This window comes from Oncorhynchus mykiss, chromosome 8 (assembly GCF_013265735.2).
Source record: "Oncorhynchus mykiss isolate Arlee chromosome 8, USDA_OmykA_1.1, whole genome shotgun sequence".
NCBI lineage: Eukaryota > Metazoa > Chordata > Actinopteri > Salmoniformes > Salmonidae > Oncorhynchus > Oncorhynchus mykiss.
In genome coordinates this window covers 23,964,892-23,991,836 of record NC_048572.1, presented here as the reverse complement: position 1 = coordinate 23,991,836, position 26,945 = coordinate 23,964,892, and the positions used below count along the sequence as shown (strand labels likewise).

At 44.5% G+C, this 26,945-nt stretch overlaps 1 pseudogene; it reads right to left on the bottom strand.

The window, feature by feature from the left end:
• Positions 1-832: 832 nt before the first annotated feature.
• LOC110529210 lies at positions 833-26,865 on the bottom strand (annotated as a pseudogene).
• Between the last annotated feature and the right edge of the window lie 80 nt (positions 26,866-26,945).

Here is a 26,945-nt window from a genome sequence, read left to right as displayed (position 1 = left end):
GGATGGTGAAATTCCTGCTTCTCTCTCTTTGGAAGTATAACTGAAGAAGCAGTCAGAAAAACGCATACATATGTGACAAGTTTTATGGTGCGTAAAAGTCTGTGCAATAGGGTCCTGCATTTAAAAGGCCAAACCTTTAGTCGCGGGTGTTTGTGGTATAATTATAAAATTTGATAATTTTGGATAAAAAAGATAGCATTTAGGATTTTCTGTAGAATTTGTATGGATGACATAAGTGTACCCTATAGGTGGCCTAAACAAATAATCAACATTTATATTGAAAATTAGGTAAACAAATTTATATAGTCAGGTATGGAGGCAAAACAGAGTGGGTTACCACAAAGATGATCTCTCAGTGATACCTGTGCTGACCTCATTTCTGTATACCCCCGCTTAAAATAAATATTGTCATGAAGATACAGTCCTATAATCTATGATGTTCCATTTTGCTCAACAAGAGACAAGTTATTTTACCTTTATTGTGGGGGGGGGGGGGGGGCTTTCAGAATGATATGTATTTGGGTGGGCCTTTCTAATGATGTCCATGAACGGTTATTTTGGTGGCTGATAACCTTTGTCCACAAGGGGTATTCTTCGGCTGGGAATCACTCCACCTGAGTGGGTAAGGGTGCGATGATTCATAACATTTTTATAGACCTAGAACCCAATTTAATATCAGGTAATCTACTAATAGCTATAAGATAATACATGCACTGAGCTGTGTGGTCTACTTTCTGTTCAGCAACCAAATGTCATTTTGGTTGAACACACAATAAAAAGAATGGGGCCTAACAGCTCTCCCATTTTCTAGGTGGCCTTGTATTAGAAGAAATAGATGCAGAATATTTTTTATTTAACCATATTTCCATCATATGAAATACATTCAAATCTGCATTTAATCCAACAATACATGAAGCCAATACAGTATTCTAAAGTGCACTGTCAAATTCTCCTATCACACAGGAACTTTGCTTTTAGAACACAGCACACGTATTACAGATAACAGCACTTTGATTATGAAGATACAGCACCTGAAGTGTAAAGGCATCTTTCATGTCCCTCAACTAAATAAAAACCCACTCTGGTTGTAGCCTACTCCAGTCCTTCAGCAGTACCAGGAACATAGGTGAAAATGGGAATGAACACACATTCAAAAGGTAAAACAGGACAGACACCGAGGAGAAGAGGAATGTTCTGCTGAACTTTACAGACATCCCCATGGTGACACACAAATCCTGACATCAGGGACTAAGTGGCCAATGGGATGCAAGTAAGGACTGTGCTGATGTCAGCGCTGCAGAAATGTATGGCGCAGTAACACAGCAGGTCTTCTCAACAGTCTATTGTTATGGAATGATGTGAACTGTTCAACACTAACAGCAAACCAGAGATGGAGAGGATGGATTAAATAACTCAGAAGTAGGCAGAGGCTCTAAGCAGAGTACGGTATGGTAAATTACTGTAGTTATGGGTATGCGGTACACTGGACGAAGATGGGAGTTTTCAGCATCTTGGTCCTGTCAGTGGAAGAAGAAGCCGGAGGTGGGGAGTCCACCACGCCAGGCTCACAAACTTCAGCAAATCCTGGCACTCCGGGCTGTGAGATATAGATATATATTTATATATTTGACACACACGTGTTATAAGCCAGTCTTTAAATCTCTGTGGACATTAGTCCATTTACTTAAATCACACTGTAATCCCAATCACACACAGGAAGGATGAAACAAAGGAAAATGGGCCCTTCTCTAAGACGCAACCTTACATGTTATACATTCTAAACCTGCATGAGTGCCTGTGATCAAAAGTGTGGATAAATTCTAAATCAAACCCAGTGTTTCATGTGGGTGAGGGCTGATGGACTAGCAGCTAAATCAGCAGAGGAAGTCATAAGCACAGTGATGTAGTCTCCAGGTCGAACATAACAAACCCCCTTCTTACCCTTGTGGTCATTACGAATGTAGTCCAGTCGTCCTTGTTAGCTGCCTTGCCAGGTTCTTTGAACTCAATCTTATTCCGCGAGAGAGAGAGAGCGCGAGAGCTTTCATTACAGTCGTATGTTTAGTCAACCAATTAACAGGTCAGCCATCATACGTGGGTCTGCTAACTGCCTCCCTGAACACAACACAGTTCTCTGGGTGTTGTGGGAGGCCAGTCAGTCCCTGCATCTCTGGATAGCACTGCATCTTTACGTACTATATACCAGGTTATATGCACCCGTGTCTTGTCAGTAATGTTATGACTGGTGCAGGCCTCTGAGCAGGCAGGAGTCAGCACCTCTGCTTTGCTTACCAGTACAGTATACACATGTATGCCATCAACTAGTTAGGTTGAAGAACAAAATGGGGTTCATATGTACTTTTGTGAATCTATGCCAATTACAAGAATAACATGGCGATTATAAAATATTTAACTAAGGTCAAAGACTCTCCAACAATAGCCCCCCTCACACAGACACACCCAAGACTTTTCACACCCCTGGAGTAGATGGTACAGTCCTAGACACTGGGGTAATTCCATAGAAATGGGAGACGGTAAGGTAAGGTGGTAAGGTGCTCTGTAAGGGGTTTCTCCCACCCACCTGTGATAACGCAAGGCAGGTAGCGGATGCCGGTGTTGGCTGCCAGTAGAGAGGCGTCGTAGGTGTCCCTCTCGTCGTTGGGCAGCACCTGCTCCATCCGCTGGTCCATGGACACCGTCAACACCCAGCCACGGATCTCCTCACGCTGGGCATCCTGGGATATGACAACATCAACATCATCATCACAGCCTAGTGTCATCATAAGACCATAACAGGAAAGTCACACAACAGCAACATTACGCACCTCATTAAATAGTAATATACTGTAGCTAAGCCAACAACGTCATGATATAGAGCTATCAAGCTAACACTGTCACAGGACAGTTATAACACAGCAACATTTCAGACCTGTCATAAGACATAATGACACAGCAAAGCAAACAATATCGACTTGTGCCTTACAGTGACGTGTAGCTTAGCAGGGACAGGAACCTCGGAGATGTCCGTGTCCTGGAAATCAGAGTGGTCCAGTTTCCCTTCATCTATCCCCTGGAAATACCACAACAGGTATCAAGACAACATTCACGCATTATCTCATCTTCAAACATTCAAATTAAAACAATGGATACAGCAAATGTTTACAGTTACTTACTGTTTATATGATGAAATATAGATTGTCATCACTCATATAAGCTACGTGTGAAGTTTTTATGCTGACTGAAAAAGTCTGCAGACTTCGGTCAAGTTGAGGTGAAACCCCCAAGGTAAAGCTGAGTGGGGACTCATATTAGACAGATCCAGGAAGTGGTTGAGGAAGATAAAGGACATGTTCTCCTAGCCCACAGCCTGTAGAGAGAATCAATAGTTCAGCGAGTTGGGAGAGATTGACATTCTCCTAAATTATTTCATTTTTGTTCATTTCCCCCAAAAATGTAATTCTGAAAATGGACGATGCGATAAGCTACTTCATACTGCTGTTTGAGTACAACATTATTCATAACACCTCCAGCGGCCCTACCAGGAGCACAGACTCAGGGGACTTTGATCAGAGTAGTTCCCAGGGGACTCCAGCAACAACAACCCCCCCGCTTCCAGTGATTGGCCGAAGCTCATACGAGCAGTTCTCATACCCTGGCAGCCATGCCCGCCTTGTAGAAGGCCTTGTCAGCTGGGATAAACTCTGTGTGGCGCAGCAGGGAGATAGACAGCTTGGCAGCCACACTGACCTACAGAAAGATAGGGAGAAAGGTGGAGAGGAGAGAGATCGGAAGTGAGTGTGTACCACAGCCAACACTATACAAAAACAGGCTTCTGAGAGTTGTCAAGTTGGCTGGAGGAACATTCTTGATACACACAGGAAACTGTTGAGCGTGAAAAACCCAGCAGCATTACAGTTCTTGACACACTCAAAACTGTTGCTACTCATCAAAACCGTTTTGCCTTGGTTTCTCAAGTGTTGTTTGTATCGCTGGTCCACATAATCTTCAAACCTACATGAATAGACAGACACACAATGCAGAAGGACGTTCTACTCAAAAATGAATGAAAATAAAAGTATGCTGCCACCATCTAAAATATAAATTACACTTCCAGAAATTAGCCGTATTAACACATTGGTAAAAATGTGTTAAATTATGTTAACATATTGGGCCATGTTTATAGCCTATGCATGGTCCATATTATCAGGTATGCAACTGATGCAGAAAAAAGCTAATAAATAGGCTGAAGCATGGGGTTGCCTATCTGCATTTACCCTATTGGCCTAATCATTAGCCAGATCCCAAATGTGATCTTTTAACTAGTTATTATCCTATTGATGAATATTATGTCCCAAAAAAGTTGCATAAAAACAACTGCCTACCTGTCAGGGTTAAGTGAGTAAAACGTTCCCGGCCTGTACTTCTCACATAAACCACTTATGTCACCAGAGACATCAGTAAGAGATGATAGACCTGGATTCACCTGCTCGGTCTATGTCAGGGAAAGAGCAGGTGTTCCTAATGATTGTTCACTCGGTGTATATAAGAGTTGGTCAACCCCTTGGCAGCGCGTGGCGCATTAGTGAGAGATCAGCAGCATCTGCTCAAAGAGTTGGTCAGCTTCTCACACTGCAAACAGATAGACAACGAGACTATTAAAAAAATAAGCTCACTACTTTAAAACTGTCACTACATAGCAACTACACACAGAGACTATGCATTGGGCCAATACGTGTGGTTGCTATACAGTACGTTGTGACCGGTCACTATCGTCTCCCGTCTCCCTCTGGACCTGTACTCATCAGCAGCAGCATTACGTCTCTCAGGTGAGCCCACATGCAGAAGGACAGCGCCGGCTCTACCTAACAGGCTCAGCAGGTCCAGGAACATCATCTTGTAGTTCTGGGGGGTTGGCTGGGGCACCTTCTCCGCATCTCCCTCCTTGATCAGGTGGGCGGCGTACAAGTCCACACACACTTGTGAAGAATCTTGTAATTCTACAAATATTAAAATGAAAAACAGTAATGGAATAAAACTGAAAAGACAAAAATAAGGATGAAAGACAATGAAACTAAAGCAGGAGTGTTGATGGTAGAATCACTACCTGTTTCGAGGCGATCTCTATGCACTTCTCCCATTGGCCTCTCTCAGCATACATGTCCAGAGCTGCCATGACATCCACTCCTACCAGCTAGGATTAGAGAATATCCCAAATTACTAATATGGTATACACTTACAGAAATACTTTAAAAAAAAAATTATAATTTAAAACTTTGTTAGCCTTTCAGCAGGTTTACAAGGCAATGGAAGCCTCGTAATAGCTAGCATCCAGAAACTTTGAAACATGCTTTTAAAACTAGCCTGACGGTTACAAACACCCACATTATGAAGTCTTTGGTGCATTATGCAGACAATACACACAGAGTGACACGTCCTTCGAAATCTGCCATTCACGTTTCACAGGCAGGACTTTTTCCATCATCATTCAACTAGAGAAGTCAGAGCCACTGAGCCAGTCTAATGTGGCATAACAAAGAGAGCAAGGACTGGGAATATGGATCCATTTTGTTATTTCGCTCTTATTTCTGAGTGGATGGAACCTAGGCCACCATTTCAATGGTCTCCCCCCAATAGTAGGAGAGCAGAGAAAGAGGTGAGGAGGAGGCAGAGAGTTGGGCACACTGACATGAAAGATATATTACAGCACACCAACACACAATGACACTTCCCTTCCTGATTTTCTACTGAAATCAAAATATATATATTTTTATATCATTGGATACACATAATATTACAAGTTATTTGGTACTTGCTGAGTAAATATTACTTAAAAACAGGCTTATTATTTGCAATACGTAGTTGCGTTAAATTGTAGCTACTCACCGAAACTTCTTTGCCTTGATTTCTCAAATGTTGTTTTTAAATCGCTGGTCCACATAATCTTCAAACCTACATGGATGGATAGGACAGACACACAATGCAGAAAAGTTAAACGTCCTTCATTGTCCTCGATGATGTACTATAATGACTGTGTTCAGGAGCTGGAGAACAAGAAAGAGATGTAACCATGTAATACTCCCCAGATAGATCAATCACAGCACAAATGTACTGTACTAAAAGGACGACAGTAATAAGTGGGAGCCTATGGCGCATCAGCAGCTCTCCTTGTCTGAAGGAGTTGGTTCTGTTCTCCCTACAGACAGCCGTTGATTATATACACTTTATAAAGGCTCTGAAACAAACAGGGATGCTGAGAAAAAGCTAAGTCAAAACGTGTACATTTGACAAACAATGTCTAATAAAATCAACTGACAAAATAAACAACTAGTTAGCTACTGTCGTTCACTCTGGATGAGATCCTAAATGACTAATGCATCATGCAGAATAGATGAAAGGAATCCAATCGCATTCACTAAGTCTCCCTCCATCGCTCTGGTTTTTAGGAGCAGCAGCAGCTGACTGATGTCTGTGAGGCCTTTGACTGACACACTGATTTCCCCTAGCTGTAGCCTAATGACAGAGGTGGTATTCTAACCGGATAGGCTTGTTGTCAGGGGCGACCAGGCAGCGTTGTAGACAGGCTCACCTTGGATCCAGCTCCTTGGCCACTCTCTTGGCTTTGTTCCATTCTTCTCTCGCGATGAATGCATCTATGGCTTCCTTAATTAGGTCCAGGCTGAGGTACAGCTCAGCCGCCTGAGGAAAATAAAACATTTGGCATCAAAAAAAGAATGCTTGAAGGACGCCAGAGAATAGGCATAAAACATGGGATGCCTTGTCTTTTTCTATCAACACACTCGCTTTCCTTTGGCAGAGCGGCCTCCACACCTTTAGATTGATCAAACCTGTCCCCTAAATCTTTTTCACAGAATTTTTCTAAAAGAGATTATTTGACCTCAAACATTTTGAAGGACTGAAAGATGAACATTCATACTGTATTTGTTCAAGACTAGCTATGAATAGGCACATAATGGTCCCGTCGAGGCAAACATTGACTGGACAACTGTCTTCCACACCCCATGTCAAATCAATATTAATAAACTTTGTAAATAGCATGAAATTGCTGTAATTACTTCAATAGAATTTCCACATATCAGTTGACATACAGTAGCCTGAAACCATGCCTGTACTAAATAACACTGAATGATCAATATCAAGAGGCCGTTAGTATTGAGGGAGCCACAGCAGGAAGTGTGCGGTGACTCACAGCACTGTACTTCCTGAGCTGGGTGAGGCGAGGGCCCACAGCGTGGATCACATCTACAGCCCTCTCCTGGGTCAGGAACTTGATGGCCAACTTAGCAGCCTGGGGGAGGTCACACACACAAAGGAAACATTGAGTCGCTACCCTCATGGCCACAGACAGTGGCACAGAAATACACAGGAAATATGAAATGGCACGACTGTCCATCCAGGGCCACAGATTTGTCTCATAACCAAAAACACAAGTGACACTACACCAGTCGGTTTTTTAAGGACAGCATGTATGGGTTGTGTTATAGTGACATTCATTGTCAGTCCTGGGGCTCCATTGTGTACCTTCATCCAGCACTTCTCCACGAGGGGGGGGGGGGGGGGGGTCGTTGGTGGAGTCCTTAACCTTGAAGTAACACTCCACGGCCCGGGCGTACTCCCCAGACTGCTCCACCCCTCCGTACACAGACAGAACACACGTCAGTAAGACATTTACATATCCTCCTTGGCATTATGAATTAGATATAACTGAGATGCATTGGTGATTAACGGACCAGATGGAAGTGAAGGGAATAACAGAACTAGAACATAAGACTTGGAAGCCCATTCTAAGAACAGACAGAATACAGTACATGTCTGTCTGTGATTAAGGATTCAGGCTTCGAAGGCAAATACAAGAATACACAGCGCACACTTCTCTCATTAAAATCCCATCTCTCTCCTTCTTCTCCCATGCGTTACAAACTCAACCCGTGTGATGTAAGATTATAAGACAGAGACAAGAGTCAAAGTGAATGGCAACATGTGTTAGAGTGTTCTGGCTCTCAATTGAGCATGATTGACAGTATCAGAGGGCTGAATTACTCTCAATTAGGAACTGAACTAAAGACTGCAAAATAAATGTCTCTTCCTTACCCCCCCTTTCTTTATGACGGAGGCTTTGATCTTTTCCCACAAGTCATTAAAAGCAGGGAGCTGATGGTTGGAGACTAACAGAGGCCCTGCGTGTCTGCACTTTAATGAGCTGCTCATTATGGATTTAATTCAGGATAAAAAGCTGCCAATGTTTAATAACGAATCATCCCAAAGCACATCTAGATTAATAACAGACCACGACACAAACTGTATGTACATGAGTTTCTCCTTCTCTGTTAATGTGCAACGTTGAGACACGTTTTCTCTGCCTCTCCAAAGCCACAAACAAACATATTAAAAATGGGATAATAACCAGGAAAAAGGATGGTAAAAACAGATGATGAGTCTTGCTCACCGGGAGCCCCGGGAGCCCTTCTTGGCAGCCTCCTTCTCGTACTCCTCTTGAAGGACGCTCAGCTTGTTGGGAAGGTACCCTTTACAGATCCGCATGGCATCACTCCACATCTCCGCGTCCTAAGACAAAAAAACACCAACAACAGCAGCACTCAGTACCAGGGGGCATCCAACTCTGTGAAGCATATCCAGCCAAACGAAGTGTGAATAATGGAATGAAAACATTACGGAGCATTGCATTCTGTTTAACCTGTAGTGTTCTCTGTAAAGCTACCCCCAGACTTCCAGAACACAGAGAATAATGAATTGACTAGAATATGAACCCTCTGATTAAGAATAAAGGCTCACTATATAATATATATAATCACTGTGGCTTCTTGCATAAATTTAACCATTTATTTTTTTAATGACAGACATAATTCCTGATTTAAACCTCACTGAGGACAATCTGAGTCAAATGGTTTGATTCATTCACATCTCCAAAGTCCTCTTTCAAACCAACCCCGTCAGCTCGACTGTCAATTAGGAGTGTCAGTTCTAACCAGTTCAAACAAAGACAGTCCCTTACTTTGCGTTACTTAAATGGCCAGCTCTGGCCTCTGAGGCCAGAGAAGGAAGGCCTCAGCCTTGTGAAAGTCCTTCTGTTCAAAACAGAACTTGGCCTGGCCTACCAGCTCATCTGACACAGTGTCTGGGTCGTTGGCCCCGGCCACCCTCTGGGCTCTAACCCAGTCCTGGTTATGGACGTACCTGTAAGGGACACACCCGGCTAGGAGTTAACCTCCCTCTTCATTTTGTTATAGCGCCAAGTTCAACTGTTTCATTGATCAAATTGAAGACAGCAAACACTCTCTAAAATACTTGATATTAACAGATTAAAGCGCTCCAGCTGATATCAACTAGACAACATGACTCATGATGTTATCTTCCAGTAGCACTAATACTGTAGGTCTCTCATCCTACACTCTCTACAGCAGAGATCAAACAGGCTCAGGGCTCCAGTTCCTCTACGCTTACCTGTACCCATGTTTGCCCTGTACAACTATGGTCCTTCTGTGGGGTGCTGAAATTCATACTTGTATAAAAAAAACTATTTGCGAATACAATCACCGACGTCTTCAGCGTTGCTCGTACTACGTAAACTGAGATTCAATTGGCCTTGTGCAAGTCAAGATCCTTGGGACGTCCCTATCCTAAACCCTAACCATAATCCTTACCTAACCCCATTAAAGTTGAAATTTTAAATGGTTACGGTAAGGACGTCCCAAGGATACCGGATAGCACAGACTTAATTGAATCACAGCTTATGTAGCACGAGTAAAAAAGTCTGTATTCACAAAAAGTTTTTATCAAGTGTATGAATTTCAGCACCCCACGCGCGGAAGGGCAAACCACACGACCAGTTATCAAAAGTCAAATCCGCCTCGATATAAGTGAACGGGGCTGAACGTTCCTCAGCTACATGTTAGTGAGAGCTGAGCTCCCCTCCAACCAAACCTGCCTGCACCACATCTCACACACTTATTATAACCAATGTACAGAGAAGTGAGGGGAAGTTCTGAAAGGGCTGTGCTGGCACCGGCGCTCCGTTTGAAGTCTACTAAGGAAGGCTTGAAGCTCCGACTTCTGTAGGGGACACATGCCAGCACCTCTTGCTAGCTGGCGAAGAACTCCTCCTGATATACTTACATCAGCACCGCCTCTTTCTGGCTTCCCCGCTTTGATGAACTCTGTCTCGGCTTCGGTGAACTTGCCCTTGAAAAGTGAAACACAGCTCAGTGCTCGGCGTTGGGAGGGATTACTAATGCATGCGTGACATTTAAACGCCTGTGGAAACAGCGCTCAGACACAAATTTGGGACGGCAATGGATAATTTTTTGTATTCATCTCTGAGATGATGCAAGCTGCAGAGTAACCTTGAGTGTGTGATTGTTAGGATGAGGAGGAGTTGTGAGTGTGTCGTGGTATTATACCTGATCCTCCAACATTAAGGTGTTTTTCAGGTGGCTCTCAGGGATCGTGTTCTTGGTAGATAGACGAGCCAGTTTACAGGCAAAGTCAAAGGAGCTGAGAGAGGACAAGAGAAGAATCATGACCACAATCTACTGTACAGCACCAACAGACTCCTCGCATAGGAATGAATGGGGAAGGTCTTAACAGCTTGGGTCCTGTTGAATGCTTCAGACGATGAAATAAATGTTTTAAAATTCTAACTTGTTGGGCAATATAAAGCAGGCTTGGTATTGTGTCAATCACAGAACAGAAACATCAGATACTTTGTCAAGTACCTCCCAGTGATCAGAATTTAACTGCAGGGAGATTCTTCATCACTTTGTCAACGATATTGAAGAGCTTGAGGTTCCAGGCAGTACAGTAAAGTGTAGTCCAGTGCATTGGTCTACTCACCAGTCGTCTGCTGCAAAGCCGATGGAGGTCTCCAGCAGACCAAACTTGTTGAGCAGTTTGACAGCAGCCTCCCCTCCCAGACTCTTGGCCCACAGGTAGCCCACCTGCTTATGGGCACTGGCTGCTCGCTACCTGCCATGCACGGAAGAGGAGCAGGAACTGATTAATATGCCAGAAGCTCCCACCATCAATCACCTCACAGCACAGAGAAGAGCAAGAGAGAGTGAAACAGCTACATACAGAGAATTGGATACTGGAGCTCTTAATAAATTACTGTACAATTAAGTGTTAAATAAAGAGGATGTGCATTTATGTGCCTCTATATTGGTCCAATGGCGGGCCAGAAAGGAGGGAGCAGAAGTAACACAGTTGCAGCCAGGTGAGGATGTGTTAAGAGTGTTAGGAGAGCTCTTGCAGCGTAACACATCCACTCTGTGCTACTGCTGCTCTGTCTGTAAGCACAGACCACCGTCTTTGATACAGGCCAAGCCAGGGATGTTACAATCACACCGTCCTGCTGTTGACAAACACTCACCGTATCATGGACTCTCAGGTCAACTTTGTTAGTGGTGTGGACACGTACCCTGTAGGCCTCCTCCCACATGTCGTTGACACTACATGTTGACTGCAGCCTTCCACTCCTGGCCCTCCATATAGTGGTACTCTGCTTCTGAAAACCTGGACTCTGTCCCCAACTCTTGGGATAGGGAACTCAGACTTAACTTGATTAATCTAAATCACCTTGAGCCTCTCTCATTAGAATTTTTCAGAATACCCATAAGATGTTTATATTTTCTCTTTGGGCAGCGCCCCCTATCGCTGACCTTGGCCAGGTGCAGGTGAGTGTCAGCCAGTAGGTCTGGGAGATGTTTGGCCACCAGGCGAATCACATCGTCAACATTTTATTCTTCTTATATATAGCGATGGCCAGGTCCGGCTTCTCCACTGTCGCAAACAGCCTGCCGATATTCTAGACACACACACACACACACACACACGATTGCATTGCTATGCATGGAGATTATGTATTCAGAGATTAAGAATTACTCAAACTGCAAATTAGGCATCAGAAAAAAAGTAGAATTTCACCTCCAAAAAAAAGTTGCCCTTTACTGATGAATGTTGTTAACCATTTCTCACAGGAGAGATCAATAAGCGAGGCAAGTATTGAGATGACACAGAGTTGGGGGCACATGGTGACATATTGACTTTGTGGCAGGCTTGCAGCGTGAGGGAGATTACTCTGTCTAATATGGAAAGACACAGGCTCCTTTTGAGGCAGATAGACTGGAGGTCGACACAACACAGCACAGACCTTATTAAAGTCCAATTTGCTATCAGTGCACGGCAAATGTACACTTTTGTTTGTCAATTTGTTGTAGTCGGACCTTGACCTGAACTGCAACTGACAATTTTCTGGATGTGAGTGAAATATAAGCAGGGCCCTATAACCCAATGTTGGAAAACTTTGCCTTTGATGAATTTGGCAGCAGGGTTGTGGTCGATACGGGTGTAAAACAGAGGGTAATGAACGATAGGGAGGGAGAGAGGAAAAGAGGAAGAAGAGAGGGAGTGGAAATGACAAAATATGTTTCATTGTCACATACACAGGATAGGTGCAGTGAAATGTGTTGTTTTACAGGGTCATGAGAGAGGTTACCTTTCTGCCTCGTTGTATTTCCCCTCTCTCCCCAGGTCCTGGGCTCGGCTGACGTACAGAGCCGACACGTCCTCCGGGTCATACATTTCGCTGCCAGCTAGGACACACAATGAGTGTGTGTGAGTACTGGTGCCCCGTGTACATAGCCAATTAGATTTATGCATTGTGTTATTATATTTATATCGCTGGAGTATTTCTCCAGTCTTATCCTGCTTCCTGTGTGAATTCAAGTATGCTCCCTCTTATTCTCGCTCTCCCTCCCTCTCGGAAGAACGGAACACAGGGACCATGCCTCAGGACTACCTGGCCTAATGACTCCTTGCTGTCCCCAGTCCTCCTTGCTGTCCCAGTGACCTGTTGCACCATCTACAACCACTGTGATTATTATTTGACCCTGCTGGTCATTTATGAACGTTTGAACATCTTGGCCATGTACTGTTATAATCTCCACCCGGCACAGCCAGAAGAAGACTGGCCACCCCTCAGAGCCTGGTTCCTCTCTAGGTTTATTCCTAGGTTTCTGCCTTTCTAGGGAGTTTTTCCTAGCCACCGTGCTTCTACATCTGCATTGCTTGCTGTTTGGGGTTTTAGGCTGGGTTTCTGTATAGCACTTTGTGACATCGACTGATGTAAAAAAGGGCTTTATAAATAATTTTGATTAATTGATATAAGCTTTTATCTCTGTGTTACTGGGAAAGGCCTGTAAGTAAGCATTTCACTGTTAATCCACACTTGTTGTTTACAAAGTAGGTGACAATTTGTGTGTCTAGCCAGATCACTAACTCACTTTAATTCCCACCACAATTCACTCTAAATCCCACTTTAAAAGAACACACAGGCCTGCTACAACTAAACATAGAAAGCACAGCAGTGTTTCCCATTTCAATCAACCCCCTGGCATTTGAAACTGGGCGACACAGATGACGAGATGGGACATTGAGGAGGATACATACCTTATGAGCCTGCTCCCACCCACCGTGAACATATCAATGGCATCTTTGATGTGGTCTTTCTTCACAAACAGGGGCTCTGCAACCTGGGTTCCCACAGAGAGAGAGATGGGTGAATTTCTGTGGATTCCAGCTCTCAAAGCACTGCATCGATACTTTAATTAAATTCAGCAAACACACTGCTCACGTAGCACAGAGGCAGCATGGAGTCTGGTCTGGAAAAAAGCAGACATCGCCAGCTGCCAGGTTGCTAGGCCCCTGACTCATCAGAACAGTTGGAATGAGGCTGCGGTCATCTCCTCCCCTCCCGCTTTCTCCATCACTCTGCCCTCTAATCTCACACTCCTGGCTGGAGGCGTAGTACTGGGCTATCTTCAGGTAGAATTTCCCTCCTGACCGGTCTTCCTGTAACTCCAGGATATGGACCGCCTTCCACTGGCGAGCGCCTACAGCTGCCTCAATGGTCTTCGAGGAACAACTATGATAGAGAGATAACAAAAGGGGTAGGAGAGGAGGGGGAGAGCAAAGGGGTCGATGAAGCGTTTGCACCAATGAAGGACATTGAACTAATCAAATACAATACAAAGCAACCTTATTCATCCCCATGGAGAAACTAATAGGCTACGCCCAGCCAGGGAGCAATTAAGACTAGGCTGGCTCTACCCAATGTCAGGATCCTGTCAAAGTACTCCACACATCCACTTTTACTGGTAATTTCTTTATTTGATTCCTGTGTGTTGATTCCCAGCAGTATGTGATTAGTAGGAGATGGAGCTTTACTGAGGCCCATTTTGCCAGTCAGTCAGACCGCCACAGTATTAACAGAGGGCCAGCCATCCAATTAGCATCCAGTGTTCTATCTACAGCAGCCTACCCTGGGGACTGAAGCCCTGGCGCTGCCTAATGAACAACACCTCCATTTGATTACAGAGGAAATGAATCATTCACTTCACTTTATAAACAAACCCCTCACGCCAGCTCCTCCTGTTTCCCACTCCTTTCATCTCTTTCCTTCTCTCTATATCACTCCCTCCCTGGTTGGATTAACAGCAGAGCTGACTCACCCAGCCTCGATGTAATGGTTGATTGCAGCGTCCATTTGTTTCTGCTGGACCAGGTAGTCTACCCAGTCCTCCTCCAGCTTCACCACATCAGTTGGGAAGGAAACCCGAGCCAGCTCCACAACTTCCCTCAGGGAAAGACGTCCCCGTTACATTCACATCAATATAGTTTGCAATTAATTCTCTAAACCAGTATAAAACCCACCATCAAGATTGGGCCATTAACTAAAGAACTAATACATAACACTACCCAATAGGTGATGTTAATGAATATGTTAACCTCCACCTGCTGTGTCAGGCCTACCTTTCCGGAAGGTAGCGGTCCAGAACCCTCTGGTGGTTCCTGATCTTCTCAAACAGATCTCCTCCCTGATGACAGGGGAGAGAAAAGTTCATTAGTTTCAGTTCAACTTCCTCCCTCTCATTTAGTCACTTAGAGCATCTCAGGACCTCTGGTCCATAACCAGATGGTTCAAGAGCAGAGAGAGAGAGACACAGAAACAGAGAAACTCAGAAAAGTAGACAGAGCGAGAGAGAAAGATTGAGGAGAGAAAACAGAGAAAACAGAGGGCTGACTAACATCCCTCCCAGCACATCCTTTATTAAGACCCACAGAGACACCTTCCCTGACATCTGTTCTGAGGAGTCACCCATGGCCCAGAGTAAGATCTTAATCAGCACTGAGACTCAGGGTGTACACAGAGCTAGAACACTGCACATCTGTCTCTCTCTGCACCAACTTCTGCTGCCTCACAAAAGACAAGCCAACTTATCCATCACACACAAATCACATTGCCAGACAATCAAGCCGAGTCCCTCAGAACTTCTCCATCAGGAGCACCGGAGAGGGGATCTAAACAACCACTAATCTCATCTCATTAACTTCTCCTCTGTCGCCATGTTGTCTTGAAGAGACCTAGTGTAATGTTAACGGCAGCCATTGAGTTCGCTGTGTGACTTTGCAGTGGTCATGACACCCACCCTCTCATAGAACTCTCCCTTGATGAGGGCAGCAGCGATTCTACTGAGGATGTCACTGTTGGAGACCAGCTCCTCACGGCCAAATTGGGCGGCCTTGACTGGTAGGCCCACCTTGAGGTAGAGGTTGACGACGCCCATGAAGTCCTCCTCCCCCCCTTTGACCTCGCCAACCTTCTCATGATGGGTTGGTCTCCATCAGCCACTGGTAGTAGCTGTGACGCAGGTTGTTCAGCTCTGGGAAGACAGAGACTAAGTCCATGAGTACTGGCTACTCCAGGGTACTCCAGTCTCTTAGTACTGGTTTATCTTGGCTTCAGCGATGCAGTCGTCCCACATGTGAAGCTCCTGATACATCTCCAGCACCTCATCAATGGCATTGTACAGAGCACACCACACTTAATTATACATGAGGCTGGGAGTCTCTGAAAGTCTCAGACCAAACTCTGCAGATTCATGTTCTCTTACCTGCTCCATATAGTACAACTCTGCCAGCTTGTAGTTCTTGTCCAGCATGGCCAGGCGTGCTTTGACTTGGTAGAACTCTGTACCATCACCACTCTGGAGATTAGACAAGACAAGTGTCACATACAGGTAATATCAACTAAATGGAATGTCCTTTCTAGCAGACTGGTGCAGACTTATGCATTAGCAAGCAGACCACTGCAACAATGGCTAACAGGTGTGTGTGTGATAAGCATTACTGGGGTTTAGTAACTCAGCGGAGTTGAGTGACGTAATGGATTGAATGAATGGGAGCAGCTGAGCAGACACTGGTGCCAGGCTGGTTGGGGGGGGGGGGGGGGTGCCACACAGCTGCCCACACTCCAGGGGCCAGAGAGACCCACACAGGGGCCCCAACTGACACGCAGGGCTCAGCCTTGTAGCCCCAGATGGAACACCTGGATTGGGTTTCCTCCAACAGAGCATTCAAGTGGACCCAAACTAGAGCCTCCAACACTACTAAGGGGAGAGACCAACACACACTACAATACGTACATATTGGTCAGCGATATTGTTAGTCTCGTTCAGAAAGCGAACTTGAGACATCCCCCAAGGCAGCAAAGCACCTAAAAGAAACACAAAATGGCTTAAGGGACAATGAGGGTGCAGCTAAATCAAATGTTTACAGAAACATTTAAACCTCTAAAACAACAGCCTTAACCCTGGCGCTGGAGCATGGCTAAACACAAGAACGTTTCAATGGCTTCTAACCTGGGCCGGCTGTATTAACAGCTCTTTCAGAGAAGTTGCATCACGCTAAAAAGCTGCGCTCGCCATCTTATTAGCAAACCACACTCCTTCATTTACATTCTCCTCTCCGGACAAAACTTTTTCCTGCATTTATGCAAATCAAACTACATACATAACGAAATCTCGCCACATTATTGATGCCATGCTACAGTGAAATCTAACTTTCACCCCCCCAAAATAGAAGGAAAATGCCTATAAAAAAGGGAAAAATTACAAAAACTTGCTCTGGTGGTGCTTGCTTAAGCAAAATGTCCTATTAAGAAAGAGACTTCTCTACATGAGTATTACAGAGTAAACTCAGCTCTGGATGAGCTGCTTGGCTTTTTACTATTTCTGCCTCCCCAGTCACACACACAGCTCAGAAAACCACTGAGAGGAGGGGCTGCTCTAAAGCTAAACATCTTCACAGGAGACAAGTCACTTTTCACAACTTAAAACGGAGGGAGAGGTATAGAAAAGACTCCATTAGAAGATAAGCCTAGTGTTGCTGAGCACCCTTGGGGGACACACAATGGCATGTATGGAGTGTGCGTGTGTGGGGGGCCCCCAACTGTACTGACCTCTCTGAGATGTGGAGCTGGCGGGCCACCAGGGACAGTTTGCTCAGAGTTTTCCACATGTCCTCAGTCTCTGAGGACACCTCCAGAGTCTCCAGGAACGCTGTGGCTCTGAGGAAGACACACACACACACACACACACACACACACACGTGAGTCACACAGCAGGAGAGAGCCACAAAGAATACAAGTAAAAACATATTCAACAGAATCACATTTTTGAAGCTAAGGTGACAGCTCGACCAAGCCCCCCCAAATGTTTTTTTTTTTTTTAAATGAAAAAAAGTGCTGGTTGTTGAAATAGACTTCATACACTTCAAATAGGGGACACAGCATTTCTTTCCAAATGGGTGGAATGTACACCGAAATAGTTGCATTTTAAACCCACAAATTCCACCCTTGCATAGATGTTGCACAATGTGGGATCTAATCAAAACCAATTCAGAAACAAGTATAGTAATAATCTCTTGACACTAGCTGCCACTTTCATGCACTGCAAAAAAACACTGCATTCTTCAGGGATGCAAACTAGTAAGGGCCCAAAAAGGTGACTTTTTCTTCTTCACTGAAACGTGCAAAAAATAAATCCCTGCTAGGGGGAAATGCAGGTTTTAAACAAAGAATTTATCTACATGATCAGTCTCTGTGCGTAAAAGAGGTTAATGTGAACCGAACACACAGCTAAAAAATGAAAAGAGAGCAATCCAATGTTATTTGTTGCCAAGACTTTACTGCAAATGGCACTCAAGTCTTGAGAAAATAAACAATACACTAATATTGCAGTTAACCATGACAGCCTTAATAATAGAACGCTTGTGACCACACATAAATATTTTACTCTGACAAAAAACATCTTAAAGTAGAAATATAATCAAAAAGAGGCATTGTATTTTTGCTCTATTAGTGGCCAGTATATACATTGATCAAGTGCACATGGCTACATGTGTGCAAAAATAACTTAGAGTATAAAAAAGTAGAACTCCCCCCTCACTCACATGTCTTACTGTCAAGTTCAACACAACAAAAACAATATATTTGGGCTACACTGCACATTATTACATTGAACACTTTTCTGCCACTTTCTGACATCTGTTCTATAATGTGCCAGAAAAAGTGAGAAAAATGGAAAGTGTGTGGTGTTCCATTCACCAATAGTGGCACCCAGCTTAAAACAGGCCCAGCTCCAGCTCCAGTTGATCCCTGAATCCACTTCCAAGCATTTTTACCTCGCTTGAACATGCTTTTGGGGCACAGTCGAGAGCGCGCTGGACCTCGGGCTAGAAGGTCGATTCTATATATATATATATTCCAATACTATAGCTTTCATTCCAATACTATAGCGAATTGGTTAGGTTACTAATGTTAGCTCATCTGATGTTGTAATGTTATCTGTCTGACTTTATTAGCAAGCTAATTTTCACACCATAAACTCAATTATTTGATCAGATAAATTGGCTAACATTGCTCAACATTTCTCTGGCTACGGAGAATTCGATCCAGCTAGCAAGATACTTAACTATGGGAATACTTGTTCAATCACACTTTCTTCCTCACCTCAAACTTTCCAAATGGCAGTAGTTTTTCGGCTACAGCTCATGAAGTACGCTTCATCACCTTCTCACTGGTCAGTCTTCTCACGTTACCTCTTCGTTGTCGTTCAGGGGACGCGCTGGTGTAACTGACAAGCTGCATTTCCAGAGGCGCGCTGATGCTGTAACTAGTAAATTGGTTGTATCTTCTTCCTTCAGTTGCGTACTACGCTGGCTGCATACTGCGCTCGCTGCGTTCTGTTGCTATGTGAACGATTGGCTGAGCCTTGGATACAGCAGCCAGTATTGCTCAAAACGCGCAACACTCGTTCGCTTACAGCCAGTAGTGATCCGAGATGCTAAATTAGCCCTATTCTCAGCCCTTATAGCTCTGCATTCCGAGGCCTAATAAAATATTTAACCTTTATTTAACTAGGCAAGTCAGTCAAGAACAAAATCTTATTTAGGCCTACCCCGGATAAACCCGAACGACGCTGGGCCAACTGTGCGTCGCCCTCCCAATCACGGACGGTTGCGATACATTAGGAATATGTTTCTAGGCCTCCTGGGTGGTGCGGTGGTCTAAGGCAATGCTAGCTGTGCCACTAGAGATCCTGGTTCGAGTCCCGGCTCTGTAGCAGCCGGCCGTGACCAGGAGACCCATGGGGCGGCGCACAATTGGCCCAGCGTGATGTGTCCTTGTCACATCACGCACCAGCGACTCCTGTGGCGGACCGGGCGCAATGCACGCTGACACGGTTGTCAGGTGTACAATGTTTTTGGTGACACGTTGGCTTCCCGGTTAAGTGGGCATTGTGTCAAGAAGCAGTGTAGCTTGGTTGGGTTGTGTTTCGGAGGACACACACACGGGTCTCGACCTTCGCCTCTCCCGAGTCCGAACTGGACGAGACCTACCAATTGGATACCACAAAACTAGGGAGAAAAAGGGGTAAACATTTTTTTTGTTAAAGGAATGTTTCTGAATAAAAAGAAGACCAGCTCAGAGTCGGCAAATTGGGTTGAAGTGGGTACTAAACTTCACGGTCTGGTCTATAAATAGAAAGTAGTGGAGCCCAGCCCACGAGGTGACGCTAGGCCTTGCCAGCTGGCCTACTGTGAGGGAACAGTAGCACATGAGTTGGCCAGGACCTCCCTCTCTCACCCTGAGGGGGGACATGGTGGCTTTCTCTGGGCTGTTGATGTTGTAACACACACACAGGTCACCTCTGTTCTTGCCCACCACTACGTCACTGCCAGGAACCCACTGCAAGTAGGAGCAGAAACTCAACACTGTGGTTTTAATGCTGCTCTCAACGTCATACAGGTGGAGCTGAGGGAGGGGGAGAGAGGACCAGGCAGTGATGCAAGGAATCAAAGAAACTCAAATCAGCAGTAATGCACCTTTCAAAACTAGAAATCAAGGTCTACTGGGTCCTTTACAACAAATTCTAAACCATAGCAAAACATCCCTTGAGTGTACAAAACATTGTGAACACCTTTCCAAGACAGCTTTCTCCTGGATTCACCTGGTCAGTCTATGATCCAGTATTGATGTCACTTGTTAAATCCACTTCTATCAGCGTAGATGAAGGGGAGACGGGTCAAAGAAGGATTTTTAAGCCTTGAGACATGGATTGTGTTTGTGTGCCATTCAGAGAGTGAATAGGCAAGACAAAATATTTGCCTTTGAACAGGGTACGGTAGTTGGTGCCAGGTGCACATGTAACAGATGTGAAACGGCTAGCATAGTTAGCGTGGGCGCTAAATAGCGTTTCAATCAGTGACGTCACTTGCTCTGAGACCTTGAAGTAGTAGTCCCCCTTGCTCTGCAAGGGCCGCGGCTTTTGTGGAGCGATGGGTAACGACGCTTCGTGGGTGTCAACTGTTGATGTGTGCAGAAGGTCCCTGGTTCGCGCCCGGATATGGGCGAGGGGACGGTCTAAAATTATACTGCTGTTGATCCGGATCACTGGTTGCTGCGGAAAATGGAGGAAGGTCAAAAGGGGGGTGAGTGTAACGGATGTGAAACGGCTAGCTTAGTTAGCGTGGGCGCTAAATAGCGTTTCAATCAGTCACTTGCTCTGAGACCTTGAAGTAGTAGTTCCCCTTGCTCTGCAAGGGCCGCGGCTTTTGTGGAGCGATGGGTAACGATGCTTCGAGGGTGACTGTTGATGTGTGCAGAGGCTCCCTGGTTCGCGCCCGGGTATGGGCGAGGGGACTGTTTAAAGTAATACTGTTACACACACGTTTGCATCAAGAACTGCAATGCTGCTGGGTTTGTCACGCTCAACAGTTTCCCATGTGTATCATAGTTCACCATGCAAAGGACATCCAGCCAACTTGACACAACTGTGGGAAGCATTGGAGTCAACAGGGGCCAGCATCTATGTGAAACGCTTTCAACACCTTGTAGAGTCCATACACCAACAAATTGGGCTGTTCTGAGGGCAAAAGGGGGGGTGAAACTCAGAAGGTGTTCTTAATATTTTTTTTACACCATGTATGAGTAGAATTTGTCACTTCTCAGTCAGAAGCTCCCAAAGGGATTCCCAATTAAAATGGTTGTCATCCTTTGCCCAAGAGAGAGCACATCAAACAGGCATAGCTCTAGGCAGCCCGTTACTTTGAGCTGCTGCCTCACCCGCAGTTTCTTGTACCTGTAAAGCAGCTTGCGCCCCATCTAGTTGAGCTCCAACCAGTCAGTCTTGGAGTCATGGCTGATGGTTCCCAGGTTGTAACCGCCAGCCAAATCCACTGTGAGTGGGAGGGAGAAGATTACCTGAGCTGTGCCTGTAGGGCATAGTATCAATCACTGACGGGCGGCTGAGGGAGAGAGAGAGAGAAAACATTCAACTCCAGAGTGATTGAACTAAGGGGAGAGGTGGTGTATCACCTTTAAAGCCACATTATATATCTATCCATCTGCTAGAGACAAGAGATATATTAAAGATATGTTGTGACTGATGGGCTAACAGAACAAAGACATAATGAAATATGAATACGGCAATGTTCACAGTCAGCATCCATCCACTCGAACAAACACATCTATGATTCTCTCATAAATCATTTGACAGAGGCCTGGCATTGCCTCTCCTTTTATTCTGTAATTAAGCTTCCGAGAAACATGGCTAAAAAAGCATTTTCCAATTTACACTTTCAGAGCAGGTTAAGTACACAACTGACAATGCGAGGGAGGAAAAAATAAATAACTGCGCCTGTCATTCAAGGGGGAGAAATAAATTGCATGGAGGTTGCTTCTCATTTTCACCACCTAAAAATAAAAAACAGCTCGGCAGCCGACAGAAGGACATCCCTGGACTCAATTAGCACAGGAAGTGGACCGGGCAGATGGTGCTCAGCTCAGCGCTGCTTGGGCGGTGATTCAGACTTAACACAGCCGCTCGCCACCTCGCATGTCCGGACCGCCGTGGGGTCAACACCTAATTGAAAGGCATCGTTCTCAGAAAGTGGCATATGCCCGTTTGTTTCAGTATCTCTCTGTACCGGCCCTCACAGGGCCCGGCGTCTCAGGCTGCTCCAGGGGAGACAGGGAAGAGGGGGAGGGTGTGGGCACGCTACAATCAAACGCTCGTTTACCTAATCAATACCTACAGCAACGTGGGGGCCAGGTTGCGCGAAGCAGCACCTGCCTGCCTCCACATGAATGGGGATCATTCATCACAAAAAGGGGCAAGTCAGTGTCTTTGTGTGTTAGACACTATCTACAATAAGAGTGGAGTGGCGGGCTGGGCTGGAACTGGGGCTGAGAGTGAAGGTTGCAAACACTTAGTTCACAGATTTAGCAGTTACTTCACACAGGCAAGTTGGCTGGAAATCACTTCAATAGATAGTAAAAGCAGAGATAAAAAAATCTATTTTACACTTCTGGAAATACAAAAGTCCATGTAATTTTGGCCTGAGAATTAAAGTTATAGTCAACAAGCACCCCAGTCAACCTTGGCATAACCTGAAAAAATATATTTCTGCAGCACAGAAATCATGATTTTATGTCCTCGGTCTCAGGGAGCATACTCTCTGCATCATACATATTCATAGCATCACCTTCCACAAACACACTTACCAATGGCAATGGTCTTGATGTCAATCAGGTAGGCTAACTTGTTGCTGTCTTCAACTCCATTCTGATTGCGCTCATTGAGACAAACACTAGAGATGCAGACAGTGTGAGGCAGACAGATCAGGGAGCTCAGGAGGAATGTTAATACCAGCCTGAACCTCCAAACATTTGCACAGAAGTAACTCCAATCTGACAATCTTGACAGCCTAAATACAGTAGGATGGATTTGTAATGACTAACTTTGTCCACTGAAAACTGTCTTGACAGCTCTATGCAAAAGACTTATCCTTCTTATTCATTCAAACTAAGTATGCCTTACTGTCATGTACAACCAAAGCTCAACGCTACCACCTAGTGACCATTTTTAACATTACTGTAGTAGACTGGAAAAAAGGTATATGGCTGTGGTAGTGATTCGAAAATTAATTAACTGCTTTCTATTATATAATATGCATTAGGAGGAGAATGGGTGAACACCAACCGGATGAGATGTGGGTTCATGAACTCAGTTCTCACTGATCCCAGGATGTTGTTGCTGCCGTACGCCACCAGCATCAGCACCCCAGTGTTGCAAATCATACACAGCTGACAACACATCACAGTCAGCAGCTGACTCCCTACTCTGAGACAATTCAGAATTCCTATGTTGAAGAAGCAATGACAGCCAGTTAACAGGTGCATGACAGGTATTTTCTTATTCATAAGTTGGGATAGCAGTGGCTGAAAACTACTCACAATAGCACATAACTGCAGACAAAGCTAAAACTGGGTATTGTACCGTTTCATTTTCAAAGAAGAATTTCTCATTCCCCCTGGAGCCCTGCCATCTGAAAAAAGAAGAGCAGAGGGGTCTTTGTTCACCTGGGGTGAGGTGCGGTGGGCGACACTCCCTGCTTTACACATATACCTGCAGCCAGGGCGTAGTATTATTATTACTACATGTCATTTTCAACATCAGCACTCCAGCATAGGAAGGCTCCTTAAACTCACAATTAACCAGATATTAGCAAACTGAATCCTGACAGCCCTCAAACTTCTTATTATAACATTTTAAAACAGGTCCTTGGAACTTCATCCATAACCATTGGTTACACGGTTATTGTTCCAGCTGTAATGTTGAGACTTCGCATAGAGGGGACGGTGGCCTACAATAGACACCAGTCAGCGAGGGCAATTAAATGTATTTTCTAATACTTAGTGTTTTAGCTTTTTATGGCTGCAGGGGCAGTATTGAGTAGCTTGGATGAAAAGGTGCCCATTGTAAACGGCCAGCTCCTCAGTCTCAGTTGCTAATATATGCATATTATTATTAGTATTGGATAGAAAACTTTAAAGTTTCCAAAACTGTCAAAATATTGTCTGTGAGTATAACATGCCTGATATTGCAGGAGAAACCCTGAGGAAAATCAAAACAGGAAGTGGCTTCTATTTTGAAAACTCCATGTTCCATAGCCTCCCTTTGCTGGATTTAAAGGGATATGAACCAGATTCCTTTTCCTATCGCTTCTTCAAGGTGTCAGTCTTCAGACATAGTTTCAGGCTTTTATTTTGAAAAATGAGCCAGAACGATAACATCGCGTCAAGTGGTCACAAGTTTTGCTCGCGCAACAGAATTTGGACAGCCATTGTTTTCCCCTCTCCTACTGTGAAAGACATTTGCGGTTGTTATATTATCGATTATATATTTTAAAAACAACCTGAGGATTGAGTATAAAAAAATGTTTGACATGTTTCTGTAGACATTATGGAAACTATTTGGAATTTTCGTCTGCGTTGTCGTGACCGCTCTTTCCTGTGGATTTCTGAACATAACGCGACAAACAAACGGAGGTATTTTGGATATTAAAATAATCTTTACGGAACATTTGTTGTGTAACTGGGAGTCTCGTGAGTGAAAACATCCGAAGATCAAAAGGTAAATTATTAATTTGATTGCTTTTCTGATTTTCGTGACCAAGCTACCTGATGCTAAGTGTACTTAATGTTTTGTCGTGCGATCGATAAACTTACAAACGATTGGATTGCTTTCGCTGTAAAGCATAATTTCAAAATCTGACACGACAGGTGGATTAACAAAAGGCTAAACTGTGTTTTCCTATATTGCACTTGTGATTTCATGAATATAAATATTTGCAGTAATATTTATTGAATGTAGCACAATGCTATTCAGCGGTTGTTGATGACACTTATCCCGATATCGGGATTGCAGCCATAACAAGTTAAATCTTCCAACTGCTCACTTCAAATTCTAGGTCTGCAATACCACACGAGTGGAGGCATGTAAATAAATAACTATAGTGAAAGATTAGCATCAATTCCAATATAAAATAACCCCATATCCATTTGCCAGTGAATGGTCAGACTGTCATACCTCACTCAGGTTGTTGGAGGACAAGTCTCCCAGCAGCAGGGTATCAGAGGTGTGAGCCACCAGGTAGCGGTCCTTCCTCATGATCTTCACCTCGTCTATCTCACGGCCGTAGTGGGATTTCAGCACAACCTGCAATCCCTGTGGACAGGTTCTTTACAATCACCTGGAGAGACAATGTTCAGTTAGATAGACTAAGTCACAAACCCACTGACAAAGGCGTAGAGAGGAGTTGGCAGTCGCAGGTTTAGAACTACTGAGTTTATTAAAGCCCCCTCTCTCTCATTCATATATATATATATATATATATCTAAATAAATGCAGGACGAGACCTAAAGTGCAAATTAAAGTTCAGGAAATAGGAGAGATTCCTCTCAGGAAAACAAGCAACATTTACAATGACTGACAAGACAAATGACAGAGGGAGTATATATATATATATATATATATATATATATATATATATATATATATATATATATATATATACACACACAGTGATAGCGTGGGGATTGGAACCAGGTGTGTGTAATGATGATGAGTGAAGGGCGTTTGCCAGCAGCAAGAAGGCCTGCAAAGCCGAACGCCTGAGTTGGACAGGAGGGGGAGCCAAAGCGAAGGCTGGTGTGACACCCGCAAGGAATTAAGTGACATGGCTAAGAAGAACTGTTGAGTCCACAGAGGGTGATGTGGCTTAGAAGAACTGTTGAGTCCACAGAGGGTGATGTGGCTTAGAAGAACTGTTGAGTCCACAGAGGGTGATGTGGCTAAGAATAACTGTTGAGTCCACAGAGGGTGATGTGGCGTAGAAGAACTGTTGAGTCCACAGAGGGTGATGTGAAAAGCGGTGAAGGCGGTGAATATCACAATGTACCTGACTCAGTCCCTCATAAGTAATCTCAAATTTGTTCTTGTAGATGCTCCTCCAAAGGCAGCAGAAAAACTGTTCCACTCCGCCACACAGTGTACTCTGAACACGGGGGTTGACAAAAACACGTTCATTAAGTTTAATTTACAAAAAGCTGTGAAAGGCAACGTGTAGCCTACTTTCTACAGTACTTTCAGAGCAAAAACAATTATAGCATGGTGTGTGCGTAACAGGTGTGTTCGTACGTGTATGGTTACTAACTGCACAGAGGCGTGAGCCGTCCTTCTTCCCAGGCCAAGGCAGTGATGGTGTACAGGTTTGGAATCTCTTTGGGGGATGCTTCGTCCCAAGCTCCTTTCAGAGGACCCCAGTTGAAGACTTTGAACAAAACAATTTATCACCCAGAAGAACTTCCCAGCAATGTAAGATACTGTATGAGGTTGTATTATCATGCTTATTACCTGAAAAATGATGTATCAAAATGAAGACTGACCGGTAATTGCTACCGATGACCACAGACTGTCCACCGGGGCTGGTGGCCACAGTGAACTCTTTCTCAGCGTGTCCTCGGCTGTAGTCAAAAGTCTGCTGGATGTGACCTTCCCTGCCATAGGCCACTATCTTCTTGTCACATCCAGCCACTATGACGCTGTTGGCTCCCCATGCCAGGGCATATGGTTTGGCAAGGGTGGGTCAACAATTTACCCTGCAAAAAGATGAGACATGCACATCAATACACAACATGCATCAATGCACATCTACCTGATACAATT